Source organism: Pogonomyrmex barbatus, unplaced genomic scaffold (genome assembly GCF_055798465.1).
Source record: "Pogonomyrmex barbatus isolate J1 unplaced genomic scaffold, ASM5579846v1 scaffold1, whole genome shotgun sequence".
Lineage (NCBI taxonomy): Eukaryota > Metazoa > Arthropoda > Insecta > Hymenoptera > Formicidae > Pogonomyrmex > Pogonomyrmex barbatus.
This window is the reverse complement of record NW_028297098.1, coordinates 17,004,685-17,020,699: the sequence shown is the minus strand read 5'-3', so window position 1 is coordinate 17,020,699 and position 16,015 is coordinate 17,004,685. Positions and strand designations below refer to the sequence as shown.

General features: G+C 34.2%; 1 protein-coding gene across 2 annotated transcripts in view; it reads right to left on the bottom strand.

Annotated features, from left to right (window-relative positions):
* Positions 1-16,015, bottom strand: part of LOC105432315 (uncharacterized) — a 321,362-nt gene that overhangs the window by 244,113 nt on the left and 61,234 nt on the right. The gene's annotated exons all lie outside the window — the stretch shown is intronic.

Below are 16,015 nucleotides of genomic sequence, written 5' to 3'. Positions count from 1 at the left end.
ATACCCATGTATTTTTAAAACACCCTTTTTAAAATACCCATGATATTTTGAATACATGGATGTGGACATTTGTAATATATTTAACTTCTAGACGATCGTGTTGATTATCTGTGTAATTATCATGAAAGATATACGAATATTTTATTTTTAAAATTCATCAATGTTTTCATAATAGAATAATTATTCCATTTTATTAACCAGATTAAAAAGTATTTTTCGCTCAAATTTTATAAACTATATTATATATAAAAATTATCTTGTGCAAGTTTTTTTATACTCTAAACAAAAAAGTAGTTAGGAATATAGTTCTTGTCAAGAAAGAATAATGTTTAGCAATTTCATATTTAAAATTAAAGTTTCACGACACGAAAATCATTCCCAGACAGCAAAAAGATGCTGCAATATTCATCGGGGATTCATCGATGTGCAATAACGATACTCCGAGAAAGAATAGTTTTGAATAAATAAACGACTGGCGAGAAAACGAGAAAGAAATGAAGATAAATGAACAAGGAACGAGGTCGCGACGAGTCTCGCATTCCAATGACCTCTTTGATATTAACCAACAGCGATTAGCATTTGCACGAAGAAATCCGCCGAAGTATATCGTCTGGGAGGAATAACGATGTATTTTCCGAGAAAATAACGATGTTCTACGTCTACTACGACGAGACGATATCATTCAGTACCATCACACCTAAGTGCGATAACACTCCAAGTGATAAACTAACAACGTAGTCTCTAGAAGCCTGAGAAGTTATCGCACTTTAGATGCATCCTGTTCTATCAAAAATCATTTTAATGTCTCGCCCCTTCCTATCTTTAAAAATTTTAAATTATTATTTTTCATAAAATGTAAAATTAATATACTGTTCTCGTGTATCTATGTGTGTATCTAATGTGTATCTAAAATAGCTGTAGATTGGTATTCATAGACCCTTTCGCTCAGGAGTTCCAGGAATTTCTGGTAAGTCAATATGCATGAAAAATTGCATCGGCTCTAAATCAAATAACGAGATCCAGATTTATGGTCTCATATACCCGTTCTTTCCAATTCTCTATATATCACTGTGTTTATGTAAAGTCATGTCTATCGTATTCTATTCAATGCAAATACGTTCTCAGTGATTCGGTACAATCTCAATAAAGGACCTCGTTGTTACTCGCGCGACGCGAAATAAGTATTTCCCGGAAAGAGCGGTTATCGAAATTGAGATCGTTTATGGCGTGTACTTTCTAAATGTTGAACAAACGTTGGCATTGAGCATAGGTAAGATTCCAGAGCAAAATCGTTAAACGATCCCATCTTAGTGATCGCGCGTGCTCGTCGGTACCTTTGAGAGATAACACAGGTCGTAAATCCGTTAAGATCCGCGATATCGATCTGCCATTGAACATACTACGTTCCCATAACGCGATAAAATCGAGTTCTTGGACCCGCAGATATCTTTTTCTACTTCGATATCGATTGCTGCTTATCGATAATGCGTTCATCGACCGACAACTCAAAGTTTATTGTTTTATTACTATTTCTACAGTTAAAACTGAATAAAAAAAAAAAAAGAAAAAGAAAATTTAGTTTTAACTTTATTGAGTTAATTGTTAATTTAATAATTAATTTGAATTTTGCTAAATTTTAGCACACATGAAATATTAACATTCATATATGCTTATATTTGTAAAATGTTTTCAAATACGAATTAAATTGCTAGTGTAATTCTCAAATATATTCATTACTTTTAATCAGAAAAGTGATGTGGATTTTTGTTAATTTCATATTCATTTAGTATTCTTGGCTATACCTGGCTAAAATAATAAAATTAAAATTTTAATTTATAAAAAATGTAGAGTCAGATAATTACATATCTAGCGCTAAATTATAATACGAGCACTGTAGAAGACGTCACAAATTTAATTTGCCTTGTGTATAGATATGGAAAATTCAGGAAAAATTCGGCGAGTTTCACGATTACATTTTCGAAGATAGCTCCATAAAAATAAGGTAAAAGGTGTCAAGTAAAGAGCCTGACGCACACTAAGTAAAGGGTGAATTGAAGGTAAGCATGTCGAAAGATAAATAGGCTATCAGATGGTATCGGCTCGGCAGTAACCCCTCCGGGGGTTTCCCTCCTTCCCTCCTTCTCCTTCTTCTTCCTCCTCTTTTTCATCCTCGTCGTCTGGTGCTGCCGCCTCTTTCGTTTTATTTTTCTTCTTTTGATCCAAGTCGCGTATGCCTGCACCGAACGAGTATCTGTAATATCCCAGTACCATATTCCGCCGCTTACTAGTAGGCATTCGAGGCAACCTAGCCGCCGGTAGCGAGGCGCGTATCGACGATAACGATAATCGGCAAGAATGCACCATGTTCTTCGCTTGCACCATCTCCCTTTATCCTTGTTGAGAACCACCTTTTATGCTTGCCTCGTGCAGCTTCGCAACTACCTGCAGCCCCGAGGACACGTTGGTCTCTTCACGCGATATCATGGCTGAATTTCCAAAAGAGGTACTAAGATGCCTTGAAAAGGTTTCTCTGTTTTCCAGCTCTTCTTCCAACTGCATTTGATGCCGCTGATGTGTCCTGGAGCGGTGGCTTATCACAGAATGATAAACGTTTAGGGGCAACAAGACATCTGTGAGGTGAGTCGTAAAGAGCTGTAACACCGCCAGATCATGTCGTTCCTAATGGACCCGTCTTTTGTCTGCCATTTTACTTTGTGAAGAAAGCACGAAACTCTACGTATAAGTTATAAAGGGACAGGGAAAACAAGGGAAATGACTATCGTCATCAAGCGCAAGTTATATTGTGCAAAAAACGAATCGACGACTGCTTTATTGCAAAAAATATGATTAATCTCAAAATATAACTAATGTACAGTGATTAAATTCTGTATGTAGAAGAAAAGCTGACGATGATCGCGATTCCCGCACTACCGGCTATAAAGAAAGTAATGGATATGACGTAACTGCGCTACCGTTAATCCCGAAACCCTTTTCACAAACGAGACGGAACACGAACACGGAGAGAAAAGAAAAGATGCGATGTCCTGGTATCGAAACGTTCACCTTCTTCTATTCCACGCATCGTTAGGACTTACGTAGCCGTGGCCACGGGACCTCGCGAGATTTAGCGGCCACCGCCGTTGATTTGTGACCCATTGTTCTCCGGGAACCGACGGAGCAGGGGCCCGACAGGGGAAGGAAGACCAACTAAAAACTGGACTATCAAAGTAATGGCCATCGATTTGCTGCCACCGAAACTGCGGAACGCACCCGGCGACTACGAAACCGCAACCACATTCTCTCGCTTCTGTATTTCACCCTATATATTATACCTTCGACGCCGCATAAACTCGGGTCGATGCGGAACGAGTCCTCGTTAGGTCTAGGAAGGATATAAACGGACTTTCTTGATTCCGATGTACAAAATATGCAAATATAATTTCTTGTAATTCAAAATTCACATAAATTATAATAATTTCCAAGGTTCTTTTCGTGCTATTTAAATATTATAAATCGATTGTAAATTATTTCATGTAAATTGTTTCATATAAATATATAAAATATAAAATATATAAAATTAATTCTAATATAAAATTAATTTTAATCTAACAGAAAAATGCAGATAAATACATTTTGTGTAATATTTCTTCAATATTTTTGTATGTAATTAAAAATATTATTTAGATTGAATGAAATGAATCTTTGTGAAATTTCCAATATCCTATCTAAATACTCTATCCAACTTTTTAGAAGAATTTTAAAAAATATGCATGTTAAAACTATTGTTGTGCATTCGTAAAAAGTGAGATGTTGCGCATTCGATACTGAATGCCCATTTAATCTTCTCTATCCGTTCGGCAAGTCCTGAATGGGAAATCGAAAGGTCCCATGTTCGAGCCGAACGATCCAAGAAAGGGAACAGACGTAATAAACCGGTGAAGTCGATTCTTGCAAAGTCAGGATGACACAATGAGAGGACGGTCGCAGAACGAACAAGTTCGCTCACTCCCCTTCTTTCTCCCGAGAGAGAAGACCTGCTTTATTTATTCCATTATCGAAGACAGGTAACAATCTCCCGCTGTCTGGCAGCACGCTTCTCGTCATCGTGCATCGGCGTACTTTGCAATCATTGTTGACGCAATGAACACGAAGACGCTTGAGTACAAAAGAAAATTGAAATTTTGTTTTAAATACATTGCAAGGTCTTTAAATGGTCTTATGAATTTATTTATGTTCAAAATAATTTTTGATAAATTTACAATTTTTAATAAACAGTTTTTAATTTTAAGTACAGCAATTTGTTAAATGTAATAAAAAATTATTTGTAAATAAAGTATGCCTCTCTTTATTTATCAGCGCTAATGAAATTTTATTTTTCAAAGATACGTCAAATATCTCTTTAATCTTATACTTTAAAATTATATAAAATACTCGTGAGAAGAAAGAGACAGAAAGAGTCTTTAAATTAATCAGTTTCTAAATTAATTAGTTTCATAATTGTCATAAAAAAAGTCTTAGGGTTAAAATTTCAAGTTTCTATTCCATATTATTTTCTTGGCTTCGATACGCTCGTCATCATAGACGGTCGATCGACTCTTCCTCGGCTTCCTAGGAAGATCGTCAATCTTTGACATTATATCCCAACAAGCTCACAACGCCGCAATGGAGCTGGCATTAATTAAAGCGCGCTCGTTAATTGACGGACAAATCCGAACAGGCTGCGGATAAATACAGACACCTTGATCGAGACGTGAATGGCATTGTCAGCGGCTCGAAGAACTGCTTCCCGGGGAGAGATAATCAATTCCCTTGGTTGCACCGCTGGCACTATGTATACCATAGGATCGACGTAGAAAGGATAATTAAGCGAGTACGTCAGAGATACAATACTCATTTCGCTGACATTAATTGAATCTGGTTGCATCACATTATCGTAGTGACATTAATAGAGCTCTTCACAATTTCGATTTTTAAGCATAGATTAAATGGCGCGAAATGTCATCTATTAAATTTGAGGAGAGACTTTTACTAATGAGCCATTAAAAGGCTACAGGCTTTTATTTTAATAAAAATGGACATTGTATTTTATCTCTAAGGTAAAATTTTACTTCAACAAATTTTTTCATTTTATTATAATTAAAATTAATTAATAAATTTTAAAAATATATCGCGCCCAATTGAATTTTCGTTGAAAAGAAACTGCCCGCATAAAGTAGAACATGTCAAATTTTAAATACGGTGAGCATATGTGGTATATTTATATTATCTAAATTGTTCTATTTGATATCAAATTTCATATTACGTATTACGGTGTACTGCGATATTTCAGATTCTGTCGCGTGCGCATGCTTGCTCATTCGGTGCCGCATTCCTCCGACGCGATTCTGCATTCCGGCAGATACGCATCGGGATTTTCGTCCGTATACATCCTGTAAAAGTGAACTTCTATCCCTCGCCTATCCCTCGCGATTCCAGAGATTTTATCCCCCTGGCAGCCAACCAGAAGAGGAGCCACCCTTCGGCATGATATTATGATAATACACTTATATTCATATGCAATAGGGTCCTCGACTTAGGAAGGCACGGAGGGCAACACGGGAAGGCGTCCTTCTCGGGTCTACAAGCCGTAATGTAATTCGATCGACACTTTAGCCCCGAGATGATGGAACGTCGGATAGAAATTGACGGCGAGTGGTGGGATGACGTGGCTCAAGAAGGGAAGATGGGCTGCTGGATGGCAGGTAAACCCTGGCTCCCGTGCTATTCGAGTGCTGAGCTTCCCGGACTAATTGCCCGTTAATTTGGTTAATTGTGGAGGCACGACAAGTATCGACTTGTTCCGACGACGATGGATCCCACCGCGTTAATGAAGGGCAGCCCGAAGGATGAGCGAGAATTAGGAAACGCTGCTTTTTTAATGAGAAACTCCCAAAGGAAAACGCAATTACGAATCGACCGCTATCAATTGCAGCATCCATTACAACAATTTACGATACAGCAATATACAATTATCTTTAAATTTTAATATTTTGTATATTGCGCAATCAAAAATTATTTAATGAAAACTAATATTCTCTATTCGAAGAAACCTATTTTCCTCGTCATTTCATTATGCTTTATGATCATCTCTTTCACATATTACAATGATGAAGCCGAAAAAAAACAAAAAACTTCTTAGCAACGAAAATCCCAAGATTGATTATCGATATCTATTCGCATTCATGATACGCTTGCTGTTATTATTACCTAAAATGATGTGAAGAAAACATTTTTCTTTCAAAATATATTGAAAGCGTTTGATAGTTCAAAGAATAAAATAGAAAATAAAATCTGATTGCAATGTTTCTTTGGATTTCTTCTGGATTAAGAAAATATCAATTTTTCTTTTCTCGATTTTTATTTCTCTAAATGTCCGAACAAATTGCAAAAAAATAATTTAATTAAAAAATATTTTCTAAAGTATAATATATAAATTATAATAAAATTAAAATTTCTCTTAGAATATCATTTAACTTGGTAAAACTATTTCTACATACAATTTTTCAGAACATAAAAAAATAATAAACATTTCAATATAATAAGCTGAGAATATGTTCAACGACAAATAATAATAATAAGCAATCTTGGCAAATAAGATCTTAGATGTTCTAATAATCTATTTTTTTTTATTTTATATAAATAATCTGTTTTATATATATTCAAGATAAATTAAAAAATAATATATAAAATAATTCATAAAAAAATAACATATAAAATAATTCATAAAAAAATAACATAAAATAATACATAAAAATTAAAAAAATACATAAATAACATTGCGAATTATGTTTATGATAATAAATATGTCTTAATATATATATATATATATATATATATATATATATATATATATATATATTGTGTGTGTTTGTGTGTGTGTTTTCTAAATTTTCCGCAATTGTTCATAACGATATGGAATTCTTGATGTGCATAAACTACCTTCCAGTTTTCGGCTTAATCCTACACCTACGCCGAGAATTTCGAGGTATTACCGTGTATAAATTTCAATACGAAAATTCGATATTACGTGGTATGAGCACGCAATGCAGCATTGGAATTTGTATTTTTTGTTGCAAAACTATTCGCGTATGCATACCTCATAGTTGTACAGACATCTCTGTACATCGTACATTTCATATGTAATACAGTTCAGAACTAGGCAATATTTATGTTAATCAAAATATTTTTTATTCATTACTATTTATAAACGATAAAAAAAACTTATTTATAAATCTTTTCAAATAAATAAAAATTAAAAATAATTAGATATCTAATTGACAGAGATAATGTGTAAAATTAGTTGTAATTATATCTTTCAATGTTCACTTTTCACAGTGTTGAACAATCTCAATAGATTGCGTAAAAGAAATTGCAAAATCCACAACGTTGAAAATTATTTTTATGATGGTCATTACGCGGCATTCAGTATATCTTGAATTCCTAAAGAAAGATATAAATGTCCATAAGTAAGCCTGCATAGGCGTCTCTGTAAGTATTTAGTTGCCTCTCCGCGTATCGTAGCACAAATGCATATTCGCATATAATCTCTTGATTATATCTCTGTGAATCCTATAAGTGCGTTGTCTTGTCGTCCAATGGCGTCTTAGGATATTTCATTACCGCACTTCGGACGAATTCAGCCTCTCTCGTCATGTCTCCCATAAAACAATAGACAGCCATATAAGCAGTTCGCATCATAAAATATAAGAAAGGCCGAAACAATCCGTAAATTTTTTATAGTAACTATTTTTGTACATCAATGTAAATCAATAATGCCTTAATTATATCATCTTCACAAGCTATTCATGATAATTAAAATAAATATTTAAAACAAATAATATTTTATAATTGCAGTTAGAAGATTATAATAACATATTCATCTTAAAATAAACGTTATAAAAGTGAAGAAAAATGTTTAATAATCAATTTTAGCTGAAATTATATATGAAATAATAATTTAAAATCTTATAATAATTCTTTACGTATAATTATTAATAATATAATATGTTGTTAATTATTGTTATTATTTATGTATAAAGTTTTATAGTTCCAGAGAAAAACTTGTTAATAAATAAATAAAAATTATAATGTACATATATACGATTCTGTGAGATAAAATATAAAGACTATATAATCATTCATATTCATTGATTGCTTATAGGATGGAACCATTTACAAGAGCAGAGCTGTTCGTTTTTCTCCTCTGTCGCAAGCGAATTAATTCAATGGCACGATTTCATTATGATTAATATCCAATGCTTACTTAAGTGCAAGATTTTTAACAGATGCTAATACCATTGCGCTTTTGCTGTCCAAAACTTCAAACAAAAATTCATTTCAATTTATTTGATTTAATTCTCAAAGTTATATTCTACATATTGAATTACATATTTTGTAATAACAGAATTAGCATCTCGGATTTTCTCCTCTTTTTTTTTTATTTAAAATAAATGATATAAATATAAAAATATAAACAAAATATAATACAAAAATATAAAGTGTGTCGTGATTTTAATTTACTTTAAAAAAGAAAATAAAATTCGTTATAAAAAATAAAATGTCATATAATCTTCCGAATTATAAAACTGTTTATTCAGTTGTGCATTCTCATGTTTTTGTGCTTAAAACAAAATATGACTGTTGCGATTAAAACAAAACAGAAAAAAGAAGTGTAAAAATGTCTAGAAAGTGTGTACGCATAAAGTGAACAAACGTCATATTACTCGTAGTTTACTCGCAATGCAATGTCTGTTTGACATCGTGGTTGCATTCTGCAACTACGATGCACTGTACTTCATCCTTCACTCCTCTCCGATCCTGATCCTCCCACTTGTTGGCATTTCAGAATTGTTGGCGGAAAGTTACGAAACCGCTCCCGCGGTTCCATTCAGGCGTAATTAATGCCAATGTATCCATTTTACACTTAATAGAGGGATGGCAGGATGCAAGTATGCTTTATGAGGGAATTTATGAAAATGTTCACCGCAGGTGGGGAGGGGGCGGGGGGGGGAGGGGGAAGGAAGGAAGAAGCGAAGATCCCCAGAGATGCCCTCGCATCTTCGTATCCTTCTCTTCGTTGCACAGGTGACGCTCCCTCAGGAACAACCCCGTTGCGTGCGTGTGCACGTGTGTGCGTTTATGTCGCCGCCAGATATTACCGTATAATTTTGGGATATTTCACTGGCACGTAAAGCAAGCCTCGGATGTGCGCGAATAGCTTCACGGACGATCGTTATTCGCTCGCGGGAGAGAACAAAAGGAAACGAACGGGAGGCAGAGTCCTCGGAGGGTTTCTGCTTTGCATGGTGCGACGATATAGCGCGTGTGAAGGGTACACTGGAGAGCCGAGCGCACGGGTCATCATGAATAATTGAGATTCTTGTACAGGGCACCGTTTCGCGTCAGGCCTCACAGGGGATATGCTCCTTGACGAAATCTATCCACGTGCCGTGCTCGATTCTTTCTATCGGATGTATGAAAATTTCAAAATATCGTCGTGTATTACATTGATACGAAATATAAACGTATATCGTTACGAAAGTGATAATAATTCTAACTGCAACTCTCTTTAGAACTATCTCATCGTTGATCGTTTCTTAAAAATATTGAACCTTTAAAAAAAAATTACAAAATACATTTCGTACGTTGTAATGTTTAAATATAATATGCCAACTGTTCTAAATTTCATCATAGTCTTATCATCATTAAACGTTTGAAATAATTCATCTTTTGAATCAACGTTAAAATGTATTAAAATGTCCTCATATTTTAATAGATTCTTCAAGAATTCGGTATCTACATTGCCATCGAAAAAAAACCTCTCGCCACCTAGGTATCGTCGTCTTTCCCCGAGGAGGCGATAATCGCGGCGATACGTGCACGAGCACAGAACCGAGAGTCTAGTGGCAGCGTCTATCTCAAATAGTAAGATACACGGATACGGACATAAAGAACAACAACGTGCACGCGCATCAGCTGTACGATGACAAATCGCACATCAGCGAAACGCGAGCCGCTTATCCATCAACATCAGACTGAGACACGCGTCCTCCGGGTCCATGAGCATTCCACATGGTGGACCGCATTACATTCCTGCCGCCGATGTAGCTCGGCGCCTCCAGGGACCCTGGGGTCCATGATCCCGCGACACCGGCCAAATCGCCGCCATGAGTGGCGATTGTGAGCGTCGAAGGAGATTTATCGTCGTGAGCGTGATCGTGATCGCCGACTTGCTACGATCCTACTCGCCCGCGACAGAATGGAGCTACTTTATTCGTTGCTTTTCTGCCTACTCATTGATACGCCTTTATCGCACATGTATCTCTCAGCCGGATCTCGAATTGATTTTATGATACTTCTAAAGATGGACTCGGGCATCGTTATATCGGTATATCGATATTATCGAAAGCTGACGGAGATATATTAAATCCGTGCATGCCTACTTGGAAAAATAGTAACAGTGGTTGCATATAAATTAAGTCGATGATGATTAATGAAGTATGTCCGTAAGTAATTATGAATCGCCAGTAACGGTAACACTACGTATGAGTAATAACTATGTCTCTCATTATCGATACTCCGGGATCCAGTTTCAATAATGAAACTGGAGCTAATCTGTTTCTTCATTCGGTGAACCGGAGAAAAGATATTTACACATAAAGATATTTACACATTGCAACGGGAATCTAATGATAAAAATGACAAAGACACCGCTTCACGAGAAATTTTAAACATGCGAGAAGCGAAGGTCAACTCTTGGATTTCCATAGATGAAAATGTACGAACAATGCACCATTGCGTCGCTGTCATTTCGAAATGACACATTGTTCACCGTAGCTGTCGATGACGATAAAATAACGAATAAACGCGCGCTTGTCACACGCAAAGCGCGTATTTACAGCTTGGATCGCATGAAATCGTTATATCGAAGGAGAATACGAATCTCGAATCACGAAGCTATATTATATGTATACATATGTATGACAATCTCTACATGAAAAGAACATGGGTTTTTGCTGAAGTATCTAAAATTTTGTCCAGATACAGATCCAAAAATAATTTTGTTGGCTCATCAAAATAATTTTACAGGACGCTCACTCATTTTAGTTGCTAGAATCACAAATTTTTGTAATATTATTATCTTTACTTACTACAAACACTACAAAAGCAGGCAAACACGTTACAAAATTATTTTCATTTATTTGATTAATAAATTTTAAGTATTTCAGCAAGATCATTTTTTTTCATTTATATTTTTAATTATTTATAAGCATAACGAGATAGCATATTTTTTTATTTTTAAATAAGTCAAAAAACTATGGATTATTGGACTATGGATTGAGGTAAATGATGCAAGAGAGTGTTTAGTATTGTGTGGAAATGGCGAGAAGGGATATCAGAGAGATATCACTATTGTGTATATCTCGTATTGAGTATCTCTCTTGCAACAACTCGACACAAATATACACCCAGCAGGTCGATACGTTGTTATACCACCGCATTCTGAATTTGGCAGACTCGCGCGCGTTGTCTCGTTAAGTACATGAAGGCGCATTCCGCAAGCTGATATTGACGCACCGGTACATAATTTCCGTAGTTCCACTATTTGCATCGCAATACGCCATTTGGGGATTAATTAATTACACCATCGTTAAAACGTATGCACCAACGCTCGAGATAGCGTTGCCGATAACAGAGTTAATTTATTCGAAAGTGAATATATTCAAAGTAATAACTGGACACACGTGTGCAGTTCAATTTCTTTTCGAGATTATTGCAATTGCGATCAACGGAGAAAATATTGTAGGAAACGCTTGCTAAACGTATTACAATGAATTTAAATATTTTATATAGATAGGAATTAGTGCGAAGGTATATAAAAAGAAATAAGTTTATAAGAATTATTACAGTAACTGTGTGCGTATATACTTCGAGTGCACTTACATGTGACATAAGTAAGAACACATATCTATAAACATATTCTTATTCATAGCAATTAAATATATCCATCTTTATGTTTATTTAAAATGACAAAATTACAAAATGACAATGTTTTATTAAATTTTAATATTATCTTGTTTGTTTAATCAGAATATACAAAGAGGATAGCCTTTTATGCTTATGTTAATATCATAGAATTATTCTCTATTCCACAGAGAATTGTATCGTATAATATTTTAATTATAAATATACAATATTTCAAGATAAATATGAATACGCCGTATCGCTTACAATTAATAAGCCGACACAAACGTGTATCGTTTTGAATCTGAGCGAAAATGATACAACAGCTTCACAATCGAGATTTTCTATTGTACTTCGTTATTACACATCGTAATTCACAGAAAAGCGAACTCATGCAAATTTTATGAACGGCAAGCCATATATAGTGTACATGTGTGTCATAATAGCCAGTTTATATTTACATGCATAACGAATAATAAAATGTTTAGGCTCTCGCTCTAGAGACGCAGTATATTGACCGTAAATATCGCGGAAGAGGAAAAAGAGGAAGAGGAGGAGAAGGAGGAGGAGAAGGAGGAGGAGAGGAGAGAAGAGGAGAGGAGAGGAGAGGAGAGGAGAGGAGAGGAGAAGAGAAGAGAGAGAGAGAGAGAAAATAAAATTAAAACACTAAACACTGTCCATTACAGATTTTTCCTGTAACAATTCTTGTCACCTGTGTATAGTCTCGCGTATTTCGATTTGGTCATTGTTCCACGAACGATAAAATGAAAGGCAATATCACCGTTTAATTATTCATACAGATTATATATAATTTTATAATAATTCATATAATAATTCATTAAAGGAAATTTAAATACCTCATTTTACCTAAAATAAATCTTCTTTGATGAAATATTATGAGAAAAGAATTTAATTGCAAAAACAAAATTTTTCGCAAAGACAAAATCATTACTACGCTGTTTATAAAATTCATAAAAAATACAATAATCAAAAGAAAATGTGTGTCAGTTAATTAAAAAAAACAATCTTTTTGACTAGCATTTTCTCGTTTTATCAACGAGACAATACTCGATGGCCTTGGAAGAGTACACATACAGGATATCCCTTAGACAAGGTATCCCTTGGGGATGCGGGATAATCCTATGATCCATGTCCTACGCCCACTTGTTCACTCAACGTCGCAGGTAAACGCGGATAAACGCAGTGTCGATTATTCACAGTGGACACTCATTGGCACCAGACACATCTATGCGTATTTATGCATGCACGTGTGCATCCTCTATGCGCTTATGTATATTTCCTGTACCTACAGATGATCAACTTATCGGCCCTTAAATAGGCGAACAATACGATGTATATATCATTTAACAATAAATCCTAAATTAAATATTATTTCTCGTGTATAATATTTTTATTCTTGTTTTATTATTGTTATTGTTATTTAATCTCTTGCATATACTTATAATTTTGTATATAATTATGTACATTTAATTTTATTGTAATAAATTTCATATTTACACAAAAGAAACGGTTTTGCTAAAGTATCTAAAAACTTGGCCATATATAGATCTGAAAATAATTTTATTAAACTATTAAAATTATTATGTAAGATCCTCAAATACGATGAGAATACTGCAAAAACTTGTTGTGATATACCAACAACAAGTCTGTTCTACATAGTTATTTTGATAGTCTAATTTATTTTTAGATTTGTACCTGATTTTGTAACTGATATCAAATTTTTAGAATCTTCAACAAAGTTCTCCCGTATATTAAACAAAGGTTGACCACTATTATCCAGTCGACATCCATATTCTATCCAAGAACCTCAGCGTAAAATCAGTTACAGAACCACCCACGCTCGTTGTCTAGAAAGGTTACCGGAGATACAATAGATAGAGATGGTAATTTAGCATCATTATTATAGTCTGAGGCGACAGCAGCGGGTGCTGTAACGACCTGTAAGCGCGTACGTAAAGTCGCGCGAGCGTGGAATTAAACGATCTCATTAACGGAGCTTCACGGTCGAAATATCGATCGCTATCTCGACGACTGCAAATAGTGCGCGCTTGTAAGCACTGTCTGCGTGTTTGAAATCTACTCTTAGCGATATATATAACTAAGCCGATACTCAATATTTTAAAATTTAAATTAATAAACATTTATGTAATCGATTATTTCAATTTATACCTCGAAAAAGGCTTTTAACGCTGGAATTAATAATTCGTAACATTGTGAGACCATTAGATTAAAAATGCATTTTGTCATGTATATTGTTCGGTTGTATATTGTAGAAAGTGCAGAAATTTTATTATGGAATTTTACGGAAAATTTAAAATTTGATGGAACAGATATATCCTGAAACATTAAATAAATTAAGATTCTTGAATAAAATATAATGTCACTCGTAATATTATATTTTATTAATTTAATGCAAGAATATTATTATAAAAAAACGTAATTTTTTTAAAAAAAGTATATTAACTTTCCATGGATACAAATCTGATTCACTTAATCAATAATATTCTTTCATTTGCAGGCCATGCTAATTAAAGCAAATCAACTTGTGAGGTACGGTTTCTAATCGATGTCTCATTAAGCGTATTTAGCATTTAACTCTTATGATAGCGACATTATCATTTGTCTGCAACAACTTTCGCTATATACATTTCCTATCTATCTCTTAACGTTAATTAAACATTCGCAATTCTATATATAATTAAAATGCAATCGAGAATATCTAGAATATCTAGAAACATTAAAATTTTCTTCGTAATTTTCAAAAAAGGTGTACTATTTTCTCTCTTGAATGATATTTGCTCTCTTGAATGTGAAAAATTTAACATGATACAATGATGCTTTTTGCGCTATTAACGGAGAGGAAAGATCATCAAGCGAATCGAATTAAATAATAGAAGAAACAGGAAGACAGTAATTGTCATAACATCGAAGTTGTTATCATACGGAAAGAGAAACAGGCATCGGAGGTCGTGAGACTCTGGATTTAATATCTAAAAGAGATGATTACGCGAAGACGACGATAGGCGACCTCATCGGCCTAATTAACATCGTTAAAACGCGGATATTAAATAAATTAAAAATAATTATCTTCGACTATATTACATCGTACGAGTTACAATCGCCATATTTATGATATCGAATACGAAGTTGAATCGTGGAGATTTTCTCTTCTGAATATTTTTAAATAAAAAAATTATTTATCATACCTTTTTATAACATTTTATGATATTTTTAAATAAAAAAAATGGATATTTTTAAATAAAAAAACTATTTATCATACCTTTTTATAACATTTTATCATATATTTCGAATTCAGGTTTAATTATATACTTTCACATTATTTTATTTTCAATATGAGATATATACCCTAACAAAAATTTTTAAGAAACTTTTCATCAATTTCATTTATTTCTAAAATCTGATAATAATATAACTTAAATGCTATATAACAGCATTTAATTAACAGTCAGTTCGTAATTATAAAGAGAAACGTTCGTAATATTACTTAGTGACCATAAAGAGAAACAGAATGACATATGAATAATTTATTTCCACCAAAGAATATATTTCATAAAAATGAAATAAAAGGAAATGTAACACACGCACGTTCATATTGGAATTATCAATCTTTTATCATTACGGTGATTGCCTCGTAACGGTTCAGGATTGACCGATACCGGTTTTCTAATCGGAAAAGACGATTAGGGCAAGACGCGCAGTCTGAGATCTCCCGGGTGGAAGCTGCCAATCGAGACCCTGATCGGCCACATTATGATTCAAATGGTTCCATTAAGTGCGTTCACGCGCTATTAAAGCCGCGCGGATTCTCTCGCCTTTCCTCACGATGCCTTTTCTTATGATTGGCCTCAGCCTTCGATAACGACGGTGAAAATGCACCATATCGATCCCCTTGGTCTCTTAACGCCGTGTTTCCATTAGATTAACAATCTACTCCTGATAAAATATTCACAACGCGGATAAATGCAATGAT